The sequence below is a fragment of the Vicugna pacos genome, chromosome X (assembly GCF_048564905.1).
Source record: "Vicugna pacos chromosome X, VicPac4, whole genome shotgun sequence".
NCBI lineage: Eukaryota > Metazoa > Chordata > Mammalia > Artiodactyla > Camelidae > Vicugna > Vicugna pacos.
The window spans coordinates 20,752,699-20,778,905 of NC_133023.1; the positions used below are offsets into that span (position 1 = coordinate 20,752,699).

Here is a 26,207-nt window from a genome sequence, read left to right on the forward strand (position 1 = left end):
AATAATTAAATGTAAAATATGATATCAAAAACAGTAATCCTGAGGGGGGAAGAGTATAAATGCAGGATATTTAAAATGCATTTGAAATTACGAGATCAGAAACTCAATGCAATCACACACATATATATAGACTTCTATACCAAAACCTCATGGTAACCGCAAACCAAAAATCTATAATAGATACACACAGAAAAAAGAAAAAGGAATCCAAACACAACACTAAATATAATCACCAAATCACAAGAGAAGAGAACAAAACAAGAAAAGGGGAAAAAAAAAGACCTATAAAAACTAATTCAAAACAATTAACAAAATAGCAATAAGAACATACATACTGATAACTACCTTAAATGTAAATCAATTAAATGCTCTAACCCAAAAACAGACTGGCTGAATGGATAGAAAAACAAGACCCATATATTTGCTGCCTACAAGTGACTGACTTCAGATCTAGAGACACATACAAACTGAAAGTGAAGGGATGGAAAAAGGTATTCCATGCAAATGAAAATCAAAGAAAAGCTGGAACAGTAATACTTGTATCAGACAAAATAGACTTTAAAATAAAGATCGAAACTACTCCAAAAATTGCCAAGGATAGAACACTTTCAAATTCATTCTATGAGGCCACCATCACCTGATACCAAGAGCAGACAAAGATATCACAAAATAGAAAATTACAGGCCAATATCACTGATAAACATAAATGCAAAAATCCTCAATAAAATACTAGCAAAATGAATCCAACAATACATTAAAAGGATCATATACTACGATCATCTAGTGGGATTTTTTTCCCAAGGATGCAAGGATTTTCAATATTCCCAAATGAATCAATTTGATAGACCACATTAACAGACTGAAGAATAAAAACAATATGGTTTCTCAAAAGATGCAGAAAAAGCTTTTGATAAAATTCAAGATCAATTTATGACAAAATTCTCCAGAAAGTGGGCATAGAGGGAACATACTTCAACATAATAAAAGCCATATATGACAAATCCACAGCTAACATCATATTCAATGGTGAAAAGCTGAAAGCATTTCCTCTAAGATCAGAAACAAGACAAGGATGCCCACTCTCATCACTCTCATTCAACATAGTTTTGAAAGTCCTAGCCACAGCAATCAGAGAAGAAAAAGAAATAAAAGGAATTCAAATTGGAAAAGAAAGACTAAAAGTATCACTCTAGATGACATGGTACTATACACAGAAAATCTGACAGACGCTACCAGAAAACTACTGGGCTCATCAATGAATTTGGTAAAGTTACAGGATACAAAGTTAATATACAGAAATCCACTGCATTTCTATACACTAATAACAAAATATCAGAAAGAGAAATTAAAGAAACAATACCACTTACCATCGCATCAAAGTGAATAAAACACCTAAGAATAAACCTAGCTAAGGAGACAAAAGACCTGTACTCTTAAAACTGTAAGATGCTTATGAAAGAAAATGAAGACAACACAGATAGAAAAATAAACTGTGTTCTTGGATTGGAAGAATCAATGTTGTTAAAATGGTCATATTACCCAAGGCAATATACAGATTCAGTGCAATCTCCATTAAATTACCAATGGCATTTTTCATAGAACTGGAACAAAAAAATTTAAAATTTGTATGGAAATACCAAAGATCCTGAATAGCCAAAACAATCTTGAGAAAGAAGAAAAAAGCTGGAGGAATCATGCTCCCTCACTTCAGACAAAGCTATAGTAATCACAGCACTATGGTACTGGCACAAAAACAGACCCATAGATCAGTGGAACAGGACAGAAAGTCCAGAAATAAACCCACACACTTACAGTCAATTAATCTATGACAAAGGAGGCAAGAATACACAATGGAGAAAAGACAGTCTCTTCAATAAGTGGTGCTGGGCAAACTGGACAGCTACATGTAAAAGACTGAAATTAGAACATTTTCTAAGACCATATACAAAAATAAACTCAAAATGGATTAGAGATCTAAATGTAAGACCAGATACTCTAAAACACCTAGAGGAAAACACAGGCAGAACACTCTTTTACATAAATCACAGCAATATTTTTTTTGGATCTGTCTCCTAGAGTAATGGAAATAAAATGAAAAATAAACAAATGGGGCCTAATTAAACTTAAAAGCTTTTGCACAGCAAAGGAAACCATAAACAAAATGAAAATACAACCTACAGAATGGGAGAAAATATTTGCAAACAATGTAACTGACAAGGGATTAATTTCCAAAATATATGAACAGCTCATACAGCTTAATATCAAAAACAACCAACCCAATCAAAAAAAGGGTGGAAGACCCAAATAGACATTTCTCCAAAGAAGATATACAGATGGCCAACAGGCACATGAAAAGATGCTCAACATCACTATGAGAGAAATGCAAACCAAAACTATGTTGAGGTATCATCTCATTCCTGTCAGAATGACCATCACCAAGTCTACAAATAATGCTGGAGAGGGTGTGGAGAAAAGGGAACCCTCCCACATTGTCAGTGAGAACGTAAATTGGTGCAGCCACTATGGAAAATTGTATGGAGTTTCCATATGATCTAGCAATCCCACTCCTCAGCATATATCCAGAGAAAACTCTAATTCACAAAACAGAAACAGACTCACAGACACAGAAAACAAATTTATGGTTACCGGGGGGAAAGCGGGTGGGAAAGGATAAATTGGGAGTCTGAGATTTGCAGACACTAACTAATATATAAAAAATAAATAAACAACAAGTTTATACTGTATAGCACAGGGAACTATATTCAATATCTTGTAGTAACTTATGGTGAAAGAGAATATGAAAATGAATATATGTATGTTCTTATACGACTGAAGTATTGTGCTGTACACTAGAAATTGACACAACACTGTAAACTGACTATACTTCAATAAAAATATATTTTAAAAAAGACATCAAAAAGATAAATGCACCCCAAGCTCACAGCAGCAGTGTTTACAACAGCCAAAACATGGAAGCAACCTAAATGTCCATCAACAGATGAACTGATAATGAAGATGTGGTACACACACACACACACACACACACACACACACACAATGGAATACTACACAGCCATAAAAAAGAATGAAATAATGCCATTTGCAGCAACATGGATGGACATAAAGTTATATTAAGTGAAGTAAGTCAGACAAAGACAAGTATCATATGATGTCATTTATATGTGGAATCTTAAAAAATGATACAAGTGAACTAATTTACAGACCAGAAAACTCACAGACATAGAAAACAAACTACAGTTACCAAAGAGGAAGGCAGGGGAGAGAAAAATTAGTAGTTTGTGATTAACAGATATATACTACTTAAAATAGATGAACAACAAGGACCTACTGTATAGCACAGGGAACTATATCCAATATCTTGTTATAACCTATAATGGAAAAGAATCTGAAAAAGTACTATATGTGTATAAATATGTATGTGTGTGTGTGTGTATATATATATATATATATATATATACACACACATATCTGAATTGCTTTTCTGTACACCTGAAACTAACATAACATTGTAAATCAACTATACTTCAATAAAATTTTTTTAAAGTCTAAAACAGAATTACCATATGATCTAGCAATGGATGAAGGACGAATGTCATAAAAGTAAAATAATCTGAAAGAATGAGGGAATATGAGTCACAAGGATATCTGGGCAGAGGGCAGGGAGAGAAAGAGGAGAGAGAGAACATGAAATGCATTGACATTGAGATAAGCATGTGTCTAATGCCAGTGTGGCTGGAATGGATAGTGTGAGGGAGACAACAGTAGGAGATAAAGTGAGAGAGGTACTAGGGAGCCATATAATAAAGGGCTAAAAGGTTGTTGTGCTCCAGCTTTTATTGTGAGAGAGGAAATACTGTAGAGTTTTTAGCAGAGGTGCAACAGGAGAACTTATACATGAATTTGTAGTTTGGAAGAGAGGTCTGAGTTTTTATCTTTAAAATAGCCTACATTTTATCTATTTTTAAAAGTACATTTGGTTGTATGTATTGTTATATATAAAAGCTCTCCCTGATATGAGGTTATAAAAGCATTCTCCTATTTTTTAATCTGTTTTAAAGTTATTTAAAACGTTTTGTCTACTCAGAACACATGTCTTTTTATGTCCTTTTATTCCCAAGTGGAAAGCCAAGTTTTCCAACATCTTTATTGAGTAGTGTTTGCTTTCTGCAATGTTTATGATGCAACCTCTGTCATATGCTGTGACCATATATATACAAGTATGTTTCCTGACTCATAATTCTCCTTAAATGGTCTATGAAATAAAACATTATTTTAACTTGTATTGCTTTATAAATACCTTTCTATCTGTAGGGTAAATTCCTCTATTTGTTTTACTTTACTAAAGCGAAAAATAGCTAAACACATTTTACTCTCCCATATAAACTTACTCTGTTAAGTACTCTGCTTGGTTTATCATTGGGGATACACAGAATTTTGAAGAAATTGAGATAATTGACATTTAAAAACTAGTATGCCTTTTATCCAGGAAAAGCGTCTAATTTTCCATTTATTCAGGCTTTCTTTTATGCACTTCGAACTTGTTACATAATTTTCTCTATAAAACGTGTTACAGACTTTAGGTTAATATTCTTGGGATTTTAAAATTATGTTGCTTTTGTAAAGAGTTTTATTTTCCTACCACAAATGCTAGTTGGTTATTGTTTATATAAAGTAATGGTATTGATTTTTAAGTTTATCTTGAATATAGCACACTTGCTGAAGCAATGGATTCGTTCCAATAATGTCCATTGATTTTCTTTAACTTTATAGGCAAATATCTGACATAGACACTGATTTTTACTTGTTTTGTTATTATGTAACATAGGACATCCAGAATAATGATGGATTGTAGAAGTAACAGAACCAATCTGAGTTTATCCCCGTGTTTAGTGATTATGCTCTCTAATCTTTTAACTGCCTTTCTAATCTTTTGAATGCCTTTGTGTAAGCCTAAGGAAGTTTCCATGTTTCTAGTTTACTAAGTGGATTAACACACATGTGGTAATGTTATCAAAAGTTTCTTTTTCTCCTGTTAAAAGATCATTTGGCCTTTCTGCATCATGTGTTAATATAGCAAATCACAGTGATACATTTTAAAATAGTGAACTCTCTTTGCCTGAGATAAATTCTATTAGGTCATGATTTTTATAGTTATATCAATTTTATTTACTAATGCTTTTATATGTACACATATCATAATAGGGAGTTTTAGAAAAAAATTTTTAAATTATTATTTATATTGTTCTTTTCTGGTTTCAGTATCAAGGACCTATTAACTTCACACTGTAAATTTTGTAGACCTCTTTATTCAGTAATCATCACCTTTGGCTGCAACATTTATATTAGGGCAAGTGCAGACTTACAACTGAAATGTTAAGTAGTAAAAATGTCCTTTGTAAGAATGTGCGTGCATGTAACAAATATGATAATAATGGAAAATTTTCAAATATTACAAGAATTTCCAAAATATGACAGGGAAACAAAATGAGCAAATGTTTTTGCAAAAATGTCATCGATAAACTTGCTGGACCCAGTGTTGCCACAAACCTTCAACTTGTTAAAAATGCAGTATTTCCAAAGTGCAATAAAGCAGAGTGCAGTAAAAGAAAAAAAAATGTGTGTGCAACAAAAATTTAATTAAAGCTCAGGTTTCAAAATAATATATACATAACTAAATACATACAAATAGATGTAGATACAAATATACACATTTTGGCCCTACTTTAAAAATACATTTATATACACATAGAAAAAGAAAAAAATCTAGATTGAAATATTAACAATAATAATTTTAGATGATATAATTATATGTAATTTTTCCTTTCCCTTTTATTTCCCCAACGTTTTCCATATTGCACATATTTCTTTTACATTATGGCAAAAAAAATCCAACAGTATAAATAAAATGAAATTGTTAGGATGGGTGATTACGTGTCTTTCCACTTCTAATAATCCATTAGTCTATGCACACTAAACATCCTTTACTCATATAATCTGTGCTTATCTGCTTTGATTGGGCTTCTGGTTACTAATCATCTCATGCAAAGACATACACTACTGTTACCATACCACCTCCAATTTCCTCCTCCACATTACCATGCTAAATATCAGTATAGGTATCACCATCACCACCATCATTAGATAAGCAGTTTTATTATTTCTTAGTTTTAAAAATTTATTTTTAATTATGTACAGAAATAACCCAAGAAAGGCATGGACAAAAGTGTCAAAATATTTGATAACAAAAGTCCTGTGGTTACATAGGCATGACAAATATTCAGTTAAATTATGCATTGTTGGTTACATATTTTGATCTTTTATTTTGAGTGATGTTGAAAGTTCTTTTTTTTAACAATGAAAGCTTCTGAGAAACTTGAACTTTACAGTTTCTAATCTTAGAGCTAAAGAAGTATCTTTGAGGGGGAGGGTATAGCTCAGTGGTAGAGTACATGCTTAGTATACATGAGATCCTGGGTTCAATTTCCAGTCCCACCATTAAAGTAAATACATAAATAAACCTAATTACCTCTCCTCATGAAAGAAACATCTTAGAAAATATATTTGTAGCATCTAACAGGATTCCAAATGTCATAGAAATTTGTAAAATCATAATCATCTTATTTCTCCATGTAGTTTTATTTTATCAGATTTTATTGTCATCAAAACATTATATGTATGTATGTATGTATGTATGTATGTATGTATGTATTTTTCTTATTCTAAGAAAGTCAAGAAAGGGTTTGTGACCAAGTTATTGAAGACATCCTAGTATACAGTGAGAACGAGAGAGAGGAGAAGAGAGGAAAGAAGAAAAGGGAAACAAAGCTAAAGAAGTTTCTCCACTCAATTTGTTAATATGAATGGAGGGAGAACAAAACATTTCATATAACCACTGTTTAAAGTATTGTTTTTGTTTTAACTATCTTGCTTAAGGAAATGCATTGATCAAATAACCGAATAAAAGACCATTAGGGTCACAGAGAAACTGAAATACCTAGATTTATGTAAATACTGGTAATATAATAGAGGCATATTTGAATTATGTTCCAATTAAATTAATAAAACCTTTAATGATTATTGTAGAATATTCCAAAAATAAAGAAAATAATAAAGGAATTTACAGAAAATAAAGGATGGTAGTAATTTCATAAGTAAAAATTGACAGTATAATTGTGAATATTTGTCTCATATCCTTTCAGTTTCTTAAGTGTTTTGAAAAGCTTTCTTTAGATTACTTTTATTTAGATACAAATTATGTATTTCCAAAGTGCTAGACAAAAAGATACTGTTTCTCTGAAACAATGCCATAATCTTGCCATTTTTCTGGAAACAGACAATATTGTCTTTTTTGCAGGCTGATCCCTATCATTTGTGAGGCCCTGAGCAAGAGTATAAATAGAGGGCTAATGCCATATGTCCTAACATTTTAAAGGTCATATTCAAGCTAAAATAATAGTTAAAATGTGCTGGTCTATTAACTTCAAAAATATACAAAACATGAGTGAAATCATATGGAATTTGTCTGACTTATTTCACTTAGTATAATTCCCTCAAAATCCATCCATTTTCCTGCAAATGGCAAGGTATCAACTGTATGGTGAGAAATGGAAACTAAATTTTTAGTGGTGAGCACGGTGTAGGACATACAGAAGTAGAAATATAATCCTGTACATATGCAACTTACATAAAGTTATAAACCAATTTTACCTCAATAAAAAATAAATTAAAAAATATATACATACAAAAGAATTTGTATTAAGCTGAGCTTCATATGACTAAAAGTCATAAAATAGCAAAGATAATAAAAGTTTAATTATTACTGTTACATGTACAGTTTAGCAATGTTTAAAAGAGCAATAAATTAAAGACATAATAATTAAATTATTTTTACATCTATAAAATATACAGTCTTGCCTTCGTATCAGCAAAATTACTAGTGTTATAAGTGAATTTTCACATAATTTATATTAAGTGACCAGGTAAAAGATGTAATTGCATTCAAAGTGTAAATAATTTGCAATATTTTCACTGAAAATACGAATGCTAGGAAATGTAAGAATAAAAAAAATAAAATTATTTCCTTATGATTTAAAATATTTTTCTCCTCATATACTCAAAATTATATATTAAAGTAAAAGACAACCCATGCTATATTTAAGGAAACTCAAAATTATTTAAAGCAATTAAAATTTTAGATTTACTTTAAAAATGTAATTACACTTTAATGTCATTTTTATAATAACCAAATTATAAGTGATAGAGACACTTAGGTGTCCTCTAAAAAATGTTTGTTTCATGATATTTGTGATTCTGTATGGCCCAGGGCAGCAGTCCTTCTTACTTGGTTTAAGAGAAACAGAGTCTTTTTGTTTTAATTTGTATGTTCTTATTAGTGAATTTTAGCATTTTTTACTACCTTACATTTATTACTTTATACATTTTCTATTGGAGTCGTTACTTCCTGCTTAACAGCTTTGCTTTAATACTTTTGTCCTTCTTTTTGAGATCTGGATGACAACCTTTCAAACCTTAGTGTACCATTTTACACTTTATTTTTGGCCTACAAAACAGTTTAGGAATTTAAAGGTGCCCAGGGACTATGTTTAAAATGCATCATTCTAGTTATTCACTTATTTACCTTTAGACGCTTTTTATTCAACCAAAGTGAATTATTCATAGCCTGCATTATGAAGTTCAAAATGATATAAAATCACACAAAATACATTTGGAGGCTTTAATTCAAGCAAAAAGACATCAGTTATATATCATTTAGTGGAGATTTAGCCAAGAAGTCTTCATAGAGCCGGAAGCAGAAATCATAAAAGAACTCATATCATAGACTTACAACATGTATAAAGCGTATTTCTTAAGTACAGTGTGCTGGAACACAACCATTTCAACTATATATCAATCAACATGGATAGACATAGGTACACATTTTTATTTTGTTGTGAGTGGATATGAAATGTGTGCTGTTATCAGCTGGGGGCTTAGAGGGTTAGATAACTTTAAAGGCTATAAGAATTTAAAGGCACTCTGTGACCATTTGCAATTTATTTGTTATATTTGTTGCCGTGTTGGAAGATTTACCTCAAATCATTTTTCATACAATAACACAAAAACTAAGCAGCTGTTTATTGGCATTCGCACCTTCCACAAAGCTACAGAATGCTGATATTTCCCAATTTCTCATTAACTTGGTTAAATTTTTAATAACTATAAACAGTGATATTTTACAGTATTCTCTGGTATCTTCTATTTAACAGCAGTGTTACAGTTCTGAAATCTTCCAGCAGAGATTCAAATGACATAGTGCTCTTCATATTCACATACAGGCAACAAGTTTTTTCTACCCTCAGGTTTTCACACTCTCCACTATGAATAACATCCACTATGAAGATAATGGTTTGGGGGGCTGATCTTTCTTAAGCATAACCTTGTATCTTTAATTTACATGCATAGTGGACTGTTCCTCCATTCTGTATTTGAAAATGAAACAATGCATAATAATAATTTGCACAGTTTAGGGCATTAAGGTGCTAGCCAAGTAGAAAACTTTCTAAGTGCACACAATAGTAGCAGATTAAGGCACACACAATAGTAGCAGACCATTTCTTGATTTTATGTCACATTCATATTCTGAACAAGTTTCAGTTGCCCTTAACCAAGACATTTAGCATTATTTCTTCACCTCAGCAATATGTTCCTAAAGTATGGAGACCACACATCATATCTTTCACTCTCATATCTATCTTCTTCAGTGCCTAGCATTAAGATATACACATTGTAGAAGCTCTGTAAAAATCTTGTGAATGAATGAAAAATACTTTCTAAGTGATATAATTTGAGAAATAAGAAAAAAATCACTTAACAAAAATCTGTCTCTAACTGGTATAACAAAGTGGAGAATTCTGTTCACCAATTTTCCCATGAATGTTAATTATAAGAGAAACTGTCAAGGTGAGTGCAGGGACCTACCCTTGTATCCCTCCATGAACATTCATTCCACAAGGTATTACATGCTTAGTGAGTAGAGACAGAAATTCTAGACACGCCTCTGTGAGATAACGGATAATGAAGGAAGAAATAAAAAGCAGTCTGATGGTGAACAAATTCAGTTGAGACTGCTGAAGAGTAGATTCTAAGGTAAAGAGGTTGTGATGTTTGCTTGTCTTAGCAACTCTGATGAGTGTGGAAATTTAGGGAGAAGAAAAAATGTTTAACCAGTAGTGTTTGAAGAGTTTATTTGTGAATTATGGGAAACTCCTACACAGGCTCCATTAAGAAAATTTAGATTAGACATACATATTGGATCAAGGTCTCTAGAGTCAGATGGCTGTGAAGCTGGACCTGCTTCTATCTGAGTTATATTTGGGTGGGGGGGGGCTCTCATTTGGGATTTTGTACAAACTGTACAAAACCCCATTGCACATATGGATATAATAATCATTGAAATAAGTTAAAACCACATTATTCACTCTCACCATCTCACTCTTGCAAGGAAATTACTATTAAGACTGGTATTCATCAGACTTGGAATATTATGTTCCATAGAATACAATCAGTATGTAAAGGATGCATAATTGATAGAAGAAAATGTTTGGACCTAGATGAAAAATTTTAGCTGTATGGTGGCCACTAAATTAAACAAGCCTTTGTAAATGCTTCATGAGATTGAAAATTAGTTATTTTTCTTCTTAAAGTCATATATGTATATATAATTTTATATAGTATACTAGTATTGTGTTATGTTATATATTATACTAGTATTTTAGGATTTGGAGAAGTGTAGACTTGGGAAAAACTGAAGCATATACCACTTTATGGGAAGATCGTTACTGAAGCTAGAAATATGTGGGTTAAATCCATACTTGTACATCTATCAAAATAGCAAAAATGCTGCCCTTATCTATTCGAATCACTAACTAGGACAGTGAGACACTTGCTATGAAGCATTAGAAATGGGTTCTAGGGCCAGGTTCTTACAGGCACATTTTACAATGAATACTTACTGAATAATCTTGTATCTCATTTTACATAAGAGAGACATACCTGAATTCTCAACCACTGGTGGAGCTAATAAACAAGAATAAGAGGCTAGGGAGTATTGCCCTGAGGAAAACAAGCAGTGAGATGATGGGGAAGCCTTAAGTACAGAGAATGTTACACATCTATCTGAAACTCTTGAAACTGGATGAAGTCCCAGGGGCTGGGGTTAGGTGCATTTTCCAAACCTTTTATTCATCTCTTAGTTTTGGTAGAATTAAGATTGATGGACACAAATTGACTTAATTTGGCACCACCTTCTGAGTTCCTTGAGGAACATTCTCTGCCCAACAGATGAAGAAAAGCGGGCATGGGCTTGATATAAACAAAGTGACAGAGATAGTATACTCTTATTTTTGAAGAATTACAGAAACATAAATTGCCCTAAAATTTTAATGAGGTCATATGTATTACATGCATTATTATGGTATGGAATATAGTCTTTAAGAAGTTCACAGATAAGAACTATACACTTTTTCCAATTCCCAGTAATGTATTTTTCCAAGATAAATGTGACTTTTTTCTCTAGATTTTGGAAAATTGTCTTCTACACTAGTACATCATTTCTCTAGTGATTTTTTTTGTAAACTACTCCTAATCAAGCAACAATAGGGAAATTAAATTTAATTTTTTTCTAAGAAGTTAAAATATAGCCCTTTTACTTGTTTTCATGCACTTTAACCCTAGAAAACCTCTCGGATGCTGAAAGAGGGTCCATTTACTCATAGTCTACGCAACATTCTAATTACAGTCATTTGGTTTTCTGAATTCCTAAAATATAGTATATTAGAAACATCAAGTTACAGAATGAAGGGACTTTAAGCATCAGGAATACAAGTATAAAATATATTAGTTGGCAATACTAAATCTAGGATAGACAACAGAAATATATTAAAAAAAGAGATTAGGATATATACCCAAAAGTGGGATTGCTGGATCATATGGTAGTTGTATTTTTAATTTTTTTGAGGAACTTCCATATTGTTCTCCACAGTGGCTGTACCAATTTACATTCCTACCAACAGTGCACAAGAGCTCCCTTTTCTCTGCATCCTCATCAGCATGTACTATCTCTTATCTTTTAAATAATAGCCATTCTAACAGGTAGTACACAATACCTCATCGTGATTTTGATTTACATTTCCCTGATGACTAGTGATGTTGAACACCTTTTCATGTCCCTACTGGCCACTTGAATATGTTCTTTGGAAAAAAAGTCTATTCAGGTATTTTGCCCATTTTTAATTGGATTGTTTGAGAATTACTTGGGTTTTTTTTTTTTTGCTTTTGAGTTGTTATTGTACTATTTACGATAAACAAGACATGAAAACAACCTAAGTGTCCACTGACAGATGAATGCATAAAGAAAATGAGGTTATATATACATAATTGAATATTATTCAGCCATCAAAAAGAAGGAAATCACACCATTTGTGACAACGTGGATGATGGACCTTGAGGACATTATGCTAAGTGAAATAAGTCAGACAGAGAAAGACAAATACTGTATGATATCACTTATATATGAATTGTAAAAATAAAAAAAACAAATTCATAGAAACATAGAACAATTGGTGATTGCCAAAGTTGGAGAATGGGCAGTGGGGGAATTAGGTGAAAGTGGTCAAAAGATACAAACTTCCAGCTGTAAGCTAAATAAGTTCTGGGGATAAAATGTACAACATGATGACTCTAGGTAATACTGTGTTGTATATTTGAAAGTTTCAAGAGAGTAGATCTTAAAAGTTATCTCACAAGAAAGAAAATTTGTAACTATATTATGTGATGGATGTTAAATAAAGTTAATGTGGTAATAATTTTGCAATATATACATATATCAGACCATTATCTGGTACACCTGAAACTTACGTTATATGTCAATTATACCTCAATAAAACTGGAAAAAAGACATCAAGAACTTGAAAAACAGAGCAATGTAAAAATCAATACAACTTATAGCATTTTAAATTATGACAAAATACTTCTGCTTACTATGCTGTTTATAAAGGAAAGAGGAAGAATTAAACATTTCAGAACAGCTTACATCAGAATAGCAAAGAAATAATGTGGGTTTGGTTTTTGTTTTGGATAGAAGTTCAATAATTCTAAAAATACAGCTTTGTGAGGCCTGCATTGCTACATGATACTAGAATTGATGAAGTATGAATTATTGTGAAGTAATTTTTTTATGAATCCTTTCCTGTATGGGATTCACAATTTCCTCTGACATTTGTTCTGTTATTTTCTAGAACGGAGCGTCAGTGGTCTCAGTGGTTTTTATTATTTTTCATAGTCGTCTAAGATGGGCTGAGTCTCTTGAAAAAGATCTATGATTATTTAACAGAGAATTATTTAATCACCAACTGGGCTTCACAGTGCTTTCACTTTGAATACTAACCTACCATGACAGAGGCAAGATCCAGCACTCTTGCTGCATGCGAACCATGGTGTTTAACTCAGTGGAAGTCATCCTCTGCACATATTTTCACAAATAATCATGATTTTCTTTGCTACACTGAATTTAATTTGCTTTTGAAGCCCCATTCCCGTATTTCTTTCACTCTATTTTTTGGGGGTAATTGTTTCTAAGCCCTATTGCTTTAGTTTTTTTAACTTTTTTAGTTTTTATTCCCTCTTCTTTCATTTGTGTTACTCACCATTTAAAAACTCCTAAAACTATACCAAGATAATGTACAGAATATGGAATACAATTCAGAAAAATGTGTTAGAACTTGAAGAAATAATTCAGTTCTTAAGTTAATATGGCTAAGAGTTCTTTGTTTTAAGGGAAAAAATAGCTTGTATATTGTTTGTTACAGAAAATGATTTAATTTAAACCTTATATATTTTACCATTAGTGAATAAATAAAACCACATGTCTCTTAACAAGAGTACTAACATATTCTTGAAGCAATTCTATTTTACTTTGTACTTATATTTCAATACAAGAGTTAAACAATTTTTCTCTGCAGAAAAAGTTGTTTTCAACGTTAATTTCTCAGATATAAAATATAATCAATTAAGTAGGTAATCTTACTAAAACATTTTAAGGCTTTTACACACTGATCATGTAGACCTTGATATCATATTGTAATAAAATAGAATAGAAGTAACTTCAAATATTAATGCTGGTAAACAATACAAACACTGCTTCACTGTTTGCTTTATATTTTACATTTAAAATTTTTATTTATTCATTTTGTTTATTTTTATTGAAGTATATTTGACTTACATTAGTTTGAGGTATACAACATAGTGATTTGACATTTTTATAGATTACATACCATACAAAAATATTATAATAGTGTTGACTATATTCCCTGTGCTGTAAATTACACCCTTATGATATGTGGTTTATAACTGGAAGTTTTTACCTCTTAACCCTCGTCCTCTATTTTGCCCATCCCGCAATTCCCATCTCCTTTAGTAACCACTAGTTTGTTCTCTGAATCTGAGTCTTTTTCTGTTTTGTTATATTTGTTTGCCTTGTTTTTTAGATGCCACATATAGGTGAAAACATACAGTATTTGTCTTTTCCTGTCTTTAAATTTCTTTTGAATGTACATAATGGGGAAAAACTCCAGTTAAATTAAGCAATAACATGTCTTTATAGGATGGATACTGGGGTTTATCCTAAAATTCAAAGGGAGTCAGCCTCTAGTGGAAGATCAGAATCGGGAAGTTAAAGTTATAGATGTATAGGTGACCCATTCCATTCTTTCGCTTCTCTATGTGCTTTATTCTTATTATACTGAATATTTTTCTTTGTGACTTTTTGCAAATAAGACAGAAGAAGGCTCCTCCTCAAAGATTTACAAGTCTCTCAACTCCAGCATTTACAGAACTTAACTGCATGGCAATTTCATATTCCTAGGAGGATCTGACTAACTCACCTCAGGTCCCGTGTCTAACACTGGTCCAATCAATAGTACACAGAATGACACTGTGCACTGTTACCATGGTTTCAGCTGCCCACACTAGATACAGGGATTGGGGCAATACTTCATTGAAGAAGGGGGTTCCCTCAAACTGGGCTGACATTCCAAAAGTAATTACTATACCTATATTGTTATAGCTGTTAATCAGAAGAGGTAATGCCACTGAATATTCAACAGGTATTATGCTTCTACCATGTGCCAGGAACTATGGTCAAGCCTCCCATCCATTATTTCATGTTTTCTTCACAAGGTCCCTATCTCCATTTTATCCACAAAGAAACTAAAAATTATTATAATGGTGGATAAATACTGTGCTAAAACTCTCAGAATGGTGTGAAAAAATGCCACAAAGTTATAGGATGTAAATTTATTTAATGGAGAAGAGATGCTTATGAAAATGCTTATGAAAAACAGAGGCTAGTACATGAGCCCAGGGAGGATTTTACTTTCCAGATCTCCCAATATTCTTGATAGGGAGGTATAGCTGAGGGAAATACTGCTGGAATTAGCACTGCCATTCTCACTGCAGTTTTATATCTGCTAGGTCCCCTGGTGATAATGGACTATTCTGCAGATTCTAGCTACATGCCAACCTATTCACCAGCTAGAAAATAGCTAGTATAAAACAATCCAAATGAATTCCTATGTGTCCAGTGCAAGCTTAGATGAGCAAAAACCAGTCTTCCAGGTGTGTCTCCTGGCATGCCCCTCAAATGCCTCTGGTCCATCATCAGCATTTCCAATCTCAGGTCACTTGATTCCTTGCCAAATGACTCTTAGTTTTAGTACTACAGCTTAATACATACGTCTGATGCTTTTAAACAAAATTTATATAGCTACTCTTTTATAATAAGAAACAAAATCACTACTGTCCAGTAGAGAATAATCATTTCTAGCTTACACACACACACAAACACACACACACACAAACCACCTTAAAATAATAGAATCCAGGCACCCCACAGCTAAACTTTAATTATGTTGTCTGATAGTAGATTGTTATATTTTGTCATCATTTCAATTCTGCCTCTATCAATATAATGCTTTATTGTTCCCTATTACAAATGCTGCTCATTATTTATTGTTAAAGATTCAATAGTTGAATTTATACTGTCACAATAAATCATGATCCTCCAGCTAATGCAGCATTAAAATGAAATCAGACTTGCAATATTGTTAAGCCATATATATTAAAATGTTTGAGTGGATAGCATAGACCAGGCATTCTGAAACTGTCTCAAATCATGCATATCATGCCATCAAAAACTCTTCACTGAACGACTCTAAGCTTTATGAGTCTACTCCAAGTGTTCTAAAATTATCATATAAGAGAAAAAAACACATGCACAATAAATATGCACTCTTAAGACGACATTTTGAAAAGTATACATAAGAACCTACACCTATAAGTCTAAATGTGGGTTTTGAAATTACATGAGTAAGTGCTCAATATAGTTTGTGTAAAGTTGGTGTCATAGCAAGTAGCAAGTGTTATAAAGGGCTTAGTCTCCAATTAAGTTTTTACAAAGGAATTTATATACACATATATAGATATATACACATATATTATGTTCTTTTTAACAAGGTATACATCATTATGCTTAGAGTATTTACTGGGAAAATCAGTGTACAGGGCTGCAATTATTTATTTATAATAATATCTTTCCTTTTGTGGAATGTGTCCATATTTGATGATGCGAGTTTATCACATTTTTGAGGAAAGTGCTATCATAGTAGAAAACCAAATGGAAGCTTCTGAAACTGCCTCTCTGGCCAAAAGAGTACATTAAAAACACCAATGTGTCTGGAGGGGATGCTAAAAAGTAGTGCTACCTTTAAAGATTAAAGGCTACAATAGTGGTACCCATTTTATTTCTGTTTAATTCATTAGTCAGGACCCTGCAGAAACTGAATGGACCCAAGACAATGACTATAGACTACTGCAGATCTCAACAAGTAGTAGCCTTGACTGCAACTGCTGTGCTGGACTTGGTATCATTGTCAGAGTAGATTAATAAGGCCTCAGGTACGTGGTATGTGACCATTGATTTGCAAACTGTGTTCTTTCTATTTTAATCAGGAAAGAAGATCAGTAACAGTCTGAATTCATGTGGAACAGACAAATGAATTCATTAGCAGTTTTGCCTCTGGGCTATGTTAACTCTACTGCTCTCTCTATTATAATAATGTCTAAAGAACTCTACACTGTCTGGATATCCCACAGAACATCACATTGATTCATTACATCAATGATATGTTGATCAAGCAGGATAATCAAGAAGTGACTATCACAGTGGGCACTTGGTAAGACATGTGCAATCCAGAGGATGGGATATAAATCTGAGGAAATTCAGGAGCCTACAATATCCAAATGATTTTTATGGATTCAGTGCCAAGACGTATCCTCCAAAGTGAAAAAGAAATGCAGTGCTTGTTGAACTTTAGGTTCTGTAGGAAATACACTCCATACCTAGGGACACTGCTTCAGCTTATCTACTAGGTGACACAAAAAAGTGCCAGTTTCGAGTGGGGTCCAGAGCAGAAAAGGTGTTCTGCAGCAAGTCTAAGCTATAGTGAGTGCAAGCATCTGTGCTTTTTGGGCCACATGGTTTGCTGGACCCTATGATGTTGGAGGTGTTAGTGGTGGTGAAAAATGCTGTTAGAGAGAGAAGAAAGGTATTGACCCCGAAAAAGGAAAGTGAAGTATTGCTACCATAAAAAGGGAAAAGATGTTAGACATGAAAGAACAGATATCCAATTCATCCCTATTGTAGTCACTGCAGTTTTTATTTTGGTGAAGATTTCTGATTCTTTTTCTTAAAAGGCCGAATATTTTTTCCAAAGAACAGTTTTGAAACTTTAGAATACATTTTGAACATAATGAATCAACATAATTTTTAAAACACTGTTTACCCACATGATATTAAATATTAAAAAAAAGAAATGACTATGTCATGTGAACATTTTTAACTTCTGGATATGTCAAAATATTTTACCAAAGATATAATCAAAATTGAAATATATTTTTTAAAAATTTTTCTCTGTACTGTGATTAAACCCAGAAATAACGTATTTCATAGCAGATCACAATCCAATTAATATCAATCTTTAATTTGAAAGTGACCAAGAAATAGATTCACTAATCCCAGTCTTTGTAATATAAGAAACTTCAGAATATGCTAACTTTTCAGCATAATGCTGATGAAAATAAAAATTTTGTTCATACCAAGTTTAAGCTTTTTCTAATTAACTCTGAATAGGATCACTGAAAAATAGATCAGAAAAGAATATCAAAATCCTAAGCTTCTAATTCACGTAAGTCTGCAATATTCAAAGCTCTACAAGGTCATTAAAACCTCTCAAAGTTTATGAACTTAGAAATAAATAATAAAATAAATGGCACTAAAAATTTTCATTTTTGTTCATATCCCACATGTCTAACAGTATTCTTTCTATATTTTTATTTAAAAATAACTAGAGAGATAATAATATGACAGATAATATATATCTCATATTTATGGAGTAAAGAACAATAACATAATTGTCTAAGAAAATTGTTTTAAATTTTCAGCTAGAATATATTGTAAAAGTAAACAGAATACATAGTTCTAGTATTCTTTTCTTAGGGATAGAAAAGAATGAATTCTTTACACAGTATTTTTTAAATGAAAAGGTATGTGAAATTTCTGTAGAAGATACTGTGGTTGATGATACTATTGCTGCTATTTCTGGTATTCTGCACTATTGGTATTTTCCAAGGTTGTTATTTTTTTTTTTAATATTCTCCTCAACTGTTGCAATACAGTGAATTATCCTCTCTTAGAAAGTATATTTTTTGTCTTCCAAAATATCAATTGTCAGTCATAATATTGGTATGCTAGAAGTATATCAATTATCTAAAGGTTGAAAATATAGGTCTTATACTCTATGAGAACTGGAATAATTAATAATAAAATCATATGATATGGTCCCATATGGTTTTGATAAGGCTAATCCTGCCTGGTCCTTTTCTCCTCTACCTCTCAGGAAATAGTGACTGAGCCAGTGGCTGCTGCGAGATCAGGCATATCCAATCAGTCTCCCCCTGGCAATTTCCCCCACAGCTATCATACCATATGGTATCACTTATATGTGGAATCTAAAAAAAAAAAAAAAAAGACAAACATTTACAAAACAGAAACAGACTCAAAGACATAGAAAACAACCTTATGGTTACCAGTGGGAGAACAGGGGGAAGGGATAAATTGGGAGTTCTAGATTTGCAGACACTAACTAATATATATATAAAATAGATAAACAACAAGTTTATACTGTATAGCACAGGGAACCATATTCAATATCTTGTAGTAACTTATGGTGAAAAAGAGTATGAAAATGAATATATGTATGCTCCTGTATGACTGAAGTATTGTGCTGTACACAGAAATTGATACAACATTGCAAAGTCACTGTACTTCAATAAAAATAAATATATATATTAAAAAAAAACAACATGATTTTTTCCCAAAGGGGAAAACTATATTCTCCTTCTAGAAAGAAGATAAAATCCTGGCCAGATGTGAAAAAAAGTTTTAAAAAGGTTATACACTACAATTATGGATATATCATTTTATTTGTAATCCACAGAACTACATAGTACTGAAGTTTCAAGCTACACTGATTAAATAAATAAGGAGCACCATATCTGGAGGGTTCTAGCAGCTAATCTCTTTCCCTCCTTTTATAACTTAGAAGAGTGGCTCAGTAGTCTGAGTTAGCTCATCAAAATGCCAGGCTAATACCAGTTACAGGGCTTCAGAAATTTCCCATTTCTAGTAAGGCCACTTCCCTGACCAGGGAGTTCCTCTGGGTCTTAGTTATATAGATTTCCCTTGCTCTTTGTTATAAATACATAGCTATTTAGAGATTTGGGAGGAAGGTTCCTCCTGTCTAGTACAACATGATGTATGCAGACCTAGTCTTCATTGTGGGATAGGGAGAGTTCAGGGAAATGTGTGCATTCTACTCTTCTCTGCTTTTAAGTTTTCTCCCAATAAATCCTGTTTCAAATCTGCACTGCATGGTGGCTTTGCATGACATAGTTTAAACATTTTCTTCCATGGAGTTTTGAAAGCCATGAATTGGGTTACACGGCTTAGCATTTTTACATAACAATCAACATGGTTCACTAATTTGCTTACTCAGGATCATGATATATTTGGGAAAATAAAAGCATGTTGAAAAAACTCTCCATTATAAAAGAACTCTCTTTTATCAGTATTACGCTTTTTTTCTTTTTACAGGTTTCTATTTGTTTCTATTGCAAAACATCTAGTGATATTCTCATATCTCCAAAATATCCAGCTGTCTGCCATCTAGTGACTAGTCCACACATTTGTTAAATGCTCATTTATTAAGTATTTTCTAGAGTCTTTTTTAGAAAGCATTGCTTTTTCATGATTCAGACAAAAAAAGGATTGCCACTTTTTATGGGACAAGGGAAACAAATAATTACATTGAGATGTTTATTAAAAAGTATAATGCTAATTAAATAATGTGGGATATATAGAGACACTATTTCAAAAATAAAACATATAGCGAGTATTTGAACAATACATAGTAGAATGAAAGACATTAATTTCCCATTTGTCACAGTGGGACCATAATCTAGATTTTAAAGAGGATACATAAGAAGGAAAGAAGTTACAAAGATTTAAAAAACATAACACATGAACAAGTGCAGTGCATGGAAGCAACATAGTATAAGAAGACAGTCTATTAGAGTAGAAAAGAAATAAATATAGGTTGGACTCGGTTTATTAATTGCATAATATTTATCCTCTTTGAAACCCAATTTCCTTATCAGCAACATGCAAAGAATAATAAAACCTTCATAGTGATGTTTAAAAGTAAGTGATGTTTAAAAGAGTTTGGAATTGATTTCAACCCCTACAAGCCCTCTTGGCTGGTTGCTACGTAAAGTGAAGAACTGGAACACATGTTCAGGGCCCAGCACTCTTGGTTACTGTGGATTTAGCTAATACTAATGAAAAAGTGAGAGGCAAATTAATAGTAATTCATTTTTCAGCTCTATTGATCATAGACCAAAAAGGATAAATCTTTAGAAAAAGGCTAAGTTTTTTTTTTTTGTTTTTACTACTAAGAAAGACTATTCAAAATTTATGGCCTTTTTGTTTCAATGTTGGGGAAGACTGAAAATAACTCTTTTAAGATTAAACCTCTCTCATTTGTATTACATATATGTGTGTGTGTGTGTGTGTGTGTGTGTGTGTGTGTCCTACACAGATTTTAAATTTTATTTGGAAACCAGCTCTATGAGATAAGAATAAATTTTAGGTTAGTGGTTTTGATAGTAAGTCAAATAGTGTGGCAATTCTGTCATGAATATAGTGAGGTTTCTTTCTTCTAGGTTGTCTTAGAGACTTTTATATGATAACATCTATTATGAATCTCCAAACAGGGTAAGTCTTGCCAACATTTTTTCAAAATAATTTACAATGGAAGCCATTTCTGAATCAGTGAGGATTCAACCAGAGAAGCAGAACTAGTAGATTATATAGGAAGATAGAGAGAGAGAAAGATAAACATAAATAGCCAGATTTCTTACAGGAAATCGGCTTTTAAGTCTGTGTCTCTACATCTGATGCTAGAATGTGAAGTCCACAGGGAAGGCAGTCAGGTAGACAAAATCACAAGAAGGCTAGAAAACCCATGAACATAAGCTGACCCAGGAGTCAGGAAAAAAATTAGGAAAATTCAAGGAAGCTAGGGCAATTGCAGGTCTAGATGCTGCTTCATGCCAATGAAGTGAGTCAGCAGATCAGCAACCACATGTGTAATCTACAAAATGGTAGCTTCCCTTCCACTCTCCAACAAAGACTCTTTCAGAAAAGGCTTCACCAGTAACCTACAGAAACTCCTGAAAAACCAACTTCCTCAGCTGTGACTCGAAGTCCAGACTCAGTAAAAGATAGGATAAATTCTATTGCTTAAAAGTACAGAAAAATTTCACAGCAAAAAAAAAAAAAAAAAAAAAAAAAAAAGAGAGAGAGAGAGAGAGAAAGAAACAGGAAAAGTGAAAAGACAATTTCTATCTGGGAGAAAATGTTTGAAACATACGTCATACATAAATGACTAATATTCTAATAAAGAAATGTAAATAATAAAGTCTAACGACAACCACCAAAATAAAAATTATAGAAAAAAATGGGGAAAAGATATGAATAACTTTATATTTCAAAAACAAGTTTAAAAATACATCAAAAAGTTCTTAAACATGTAAAAATATGCTAAATTTTGCATATAATGAGGAAAATGTAATTTAAAACCACATTGACAATTTCTTGCATATCACAGTGTCAAAAATTTGAGAGCTCGACCACACCCTCTGTTGGCAAGACTGTGGAGAACAGGCATTCTCATATACTAGCAGAACTGCAGACTAGTACAATCTTTATGGAAGAGAATTTGATAAAATTTAACAAATGTACTTATGTCGTTACCCTTTGACTCAGCAGTACCGCTTTCAGAAATGCAGCCAGAAGGTACACTGCAAAAATGCTAGGAAGAGAAGAAGGAGGTAGAGAAAAGCAAAAGACAAAGGAAAAAGCACATCTATTCATTATAGCATTTGTTTCTTATTGAACAATACTGCAAACTATGTTAAGTGTCTACACAGAGAAGATTAAATAATTTATGTACATACATACAGTGGAGTTCTTTATTGGAAGGTTTATTTTAATTGATGTAGAGTGATTTCCAGGTTACACTGTCAAGGGGAAAAACAAACACAAAAGAGTTTGTATTGCATGTTCCCTTTTGTGTATAAAGAGAAAACAGGAATACAGACATGTATACATGTATCTCCTTACTTTTGAAAAAAGAAAAAGAAAAAAAGTAAAGCAGAAACTATTGAGATTTGATGACCTGCAGGGGATGAGAAAGTGATAGAAGAGTTGAGGAAGTGAAAGGGGAGTAAAACGTAACTGAGGATGCCTTTTGTATATTTTAATTCTTGAAACCATGTTGAGATTTTAGGTACTGGAAATATAAAATGAAAACAAATGAATTAAACAAAATAAAATAAATAGGAATGTGGAGAAATCTCTAAAATAGAATCCAAATAGAAATAAATGAACCTATGTTTCAAATTAATTATATAATTTTAATATAGTATTTTGACTATTAATTTCAAACAATTATTGAATTCTAGCTAGTAGGTTTGATTTTTGCAGTGGTATAATTCTGAAACTATATTTTGCACATTATAGAATTGAGCAAATCAGTATTACAGACAATAAGAGCCATGCTTACCACTGTTGGAAAAGGGAGCTACAAATATGTAAACAGAGAGAACTAGAGTGAACCATGTAGTACTGAACTGAAATTGAAATTATAGTTTGAATTCATGGCTTAATTATATGGATATATACATATTATATATAGAGAGACAGATGTTGGTATAGGTATGTGGAAATCAATGTGGATATAGATATGGATACAGATGTAGATAAATTTATATATACAAGTTTTAGATACACATATAAATACAGACATCTATAGCTGAGAAGAGCTGAAAGCAATGACGCTCAAAGACACAATGAGCACACTTAGAGCCCAAATATTGGTTTTAAATAGCATTATCTACTAGAAGAATTTGAACTTTGTAGAGAAATGGTAAATCTAGCTTTGGGTCAAGGAATGTACAAGATGAACCAGAAACTTTTTGTTGTGATAGAAAGAAGGAAGTTCACAATGAATGACAAAGACATGTCTGAAGAACACATAAATGAGTTCAAAAGGGCTTGCTCTGGCCAAATTTGAGACAATTTTAAAGTAGAAAAATTAATAATACAATAATAGCTGAATATAAATCACTGAACAAAACAATAATCTCTGAGTCCTTAATGATTAAATAATAACTGAAAAAATAAATAAATGTAGGAGAGGGAAAACTTTCCTTAACAGTAGAATTCCAACAGTGAACATAGACATAATGATTAAATTAGAACATCTTTACTTTAGTGATAATTGATTCAAGCAAGAGTCAAATACATATACTAATAATAGTGAGCAAAAGTTTGATGAGAAAAAGGATATTTACATAGTCTCAAATTATGTCTGTGTACACTATTAACTGTAAAGGGGAGAATGCTATTTTAGCAGTGGAAAACCTTGCAGACACCACTTTAACCAAATGACCAATGTTCACATCACCACCAATGATGAGATAAAGAGAAATCATGTACTTCTTGATATGAAGTACTGAGAAGGACACAGAAGCACTTCTGTGATGTTCCTGCCAAACATGTATAACATCAATATAATCAGAAGGAAAGTCAGGCAAACCTAAAATTAGGATCATTTTACAAAATAACTGGCCTGTGTCCTTCAAAAATGTCAAAGCCATGAAAGAAACAAAAAACAAAACACTGAGGAAAATGAAAACTAAATGTAATATGTGATCCTTGATTGAACTGAATCTTGAAACAGGAAAGAAAAAAAGTTATAAAATTATTAGGGCAGTTGATAAAATTTGAATACGAACTCTGGATTAGGTAATGGTATGAATCAATATTAAATTTTGTGGTTTTTTAATAATAGTACTATGGTTGGGGAAAATAAGACTCTTGTTCTTAGGGAAACACATTGTGAAGAATTTAAAAGTAAAAAATAACACAATGTCTAAAGTAACACTTAAATGATTGTCCTCCAAAAAAGCAGAAGCAGGAGAGCGAAAGGCTGATGTCAGCTGCTGCAATGCAAAATCCTAATCCTTTGCCCAGTTGCCGAAATAGTTTTTAGACCCAGAGCCCAGTGTTTGAAGGGGAGGACATGTCACAGTAAGTATACAAAGTAGCTATTCCTGGAGGTATTGAATAAATTGACCTCTAGGACCATTCACCCTTAGGTACACTTAGGAAAGGAGAATACTCAGAACTTCCAAAGGCTATTGGATATAAGGTATTAGGTTATACTGATAACACAGGTACAAAAACAACATGACCTCCTTGTTAGAGTGAAGGCTACAGAGACCAGATAATAGATGCCGTTCTGGCCCAAGACCATTTCACAGTGGATCCAGTGGGTCTATGTAACAATTCTGTAGTTATTTCACCAGTCCTTGAGTGCATAAATTGGGTGAATAACACTTAATAATTCTCAGAACACTCACATCAAGAGTAAGAGTCATAATGATAGTAAAGGTCAACAGTAACTGCCTTAAATGGTCTCATCCAGACAAAATAGCAATTCAGAAGTAATACCACATACCAAGTGAACTTGCAGAGATTAGAGTCATGCTCAGATAATTAAAGGAAGCAAGGTCACCAGCCTGTTCCATGCAAAAAACAGATGTAATATCATGGATATCACTGGACTACTATAAACTTCAAGAAATAGTAATCCTAGTAACAGTTTTATTGGTTATATTGTCTAATATGTTATATTTACCAGTAAAGATCAACATGGCCCCTGGACTTTGTATGTGGCTACTGATATGGCAAATACATTGATTTCAACTCCTGGCAAGTACATTGATTTCAACTCCATCAGGAAGGAGGAGCAGAAGTGATCTGCTTTCACTTGGCGCCAAATATATTCATCTGCTCTCTGCACAAAATAATTCCGAGAGACTCCAATCATCTAGATATTCTGTAGAACATAACACTGGTCCAAGCTGATACTACTATAAGCCCTTTCATAACAGAGGCAACAATGATTCTTCATTACCAGGTACTGTCTATTCTACCAGCTCATAAAATTTTGGTAGATAACATCAAGTTAATAGAAGTGGCAGCAAGAAATGGCAAACAACCTGGACATTATGGTAAGACACATGTACAAGAGGGTAGAAAATAAACTCTACAAAGATTCAGGAGACTGACACTTGACTAAATTTTTAGGAGTCCAGAGGTCTAGTATATGCCAGGACATCCCCTTAAGGAAATGTTACTGCACCTTGAACATCTTACCATTAAGAAAAAGGCCTTTGTGGACTTTATAGGCAGAATATAACACATGTGAGAATGCTACTCTGATCCATTTATCTACTCACTTAGAACACTGCTCATTTTAAGTAAGGCCCAAAGAAAGAGACTGTTCTGGAATAGGTTTGGGCTATGTTACATGGCATACATGGCAGATACCAAGGTCCTAGAGGGATCCATACATAGGATACTACATATATTCACCATTCAGGCC

At 32.6% G+C, this 26,207-nt stretch overlaps 1 long non-coding RNA gene across 1 annotated transcript in view; it reads left to right on the forward strand.

Moving 5' to 3' along the window:
- LOC140692058 (uncharacterized) overlaps positions 1 to 17,046 on the forward strand; it is a 50,313-nt gene extending 33,267 nt beyond the window's left edge. Inside the window, exon 3 of the long non-coding RNA XR_012067639.1 lies at positions 16,897 to 17,046. This is a non-coding gene — a long non-coding RNA (uncharacterized lncRNA). The remainder of the gene's footprint in view (positions 1 to 16,896) is intronic.
- Positions 17,047 to 26,207: the final 9,161 nt, after the last annotated feature.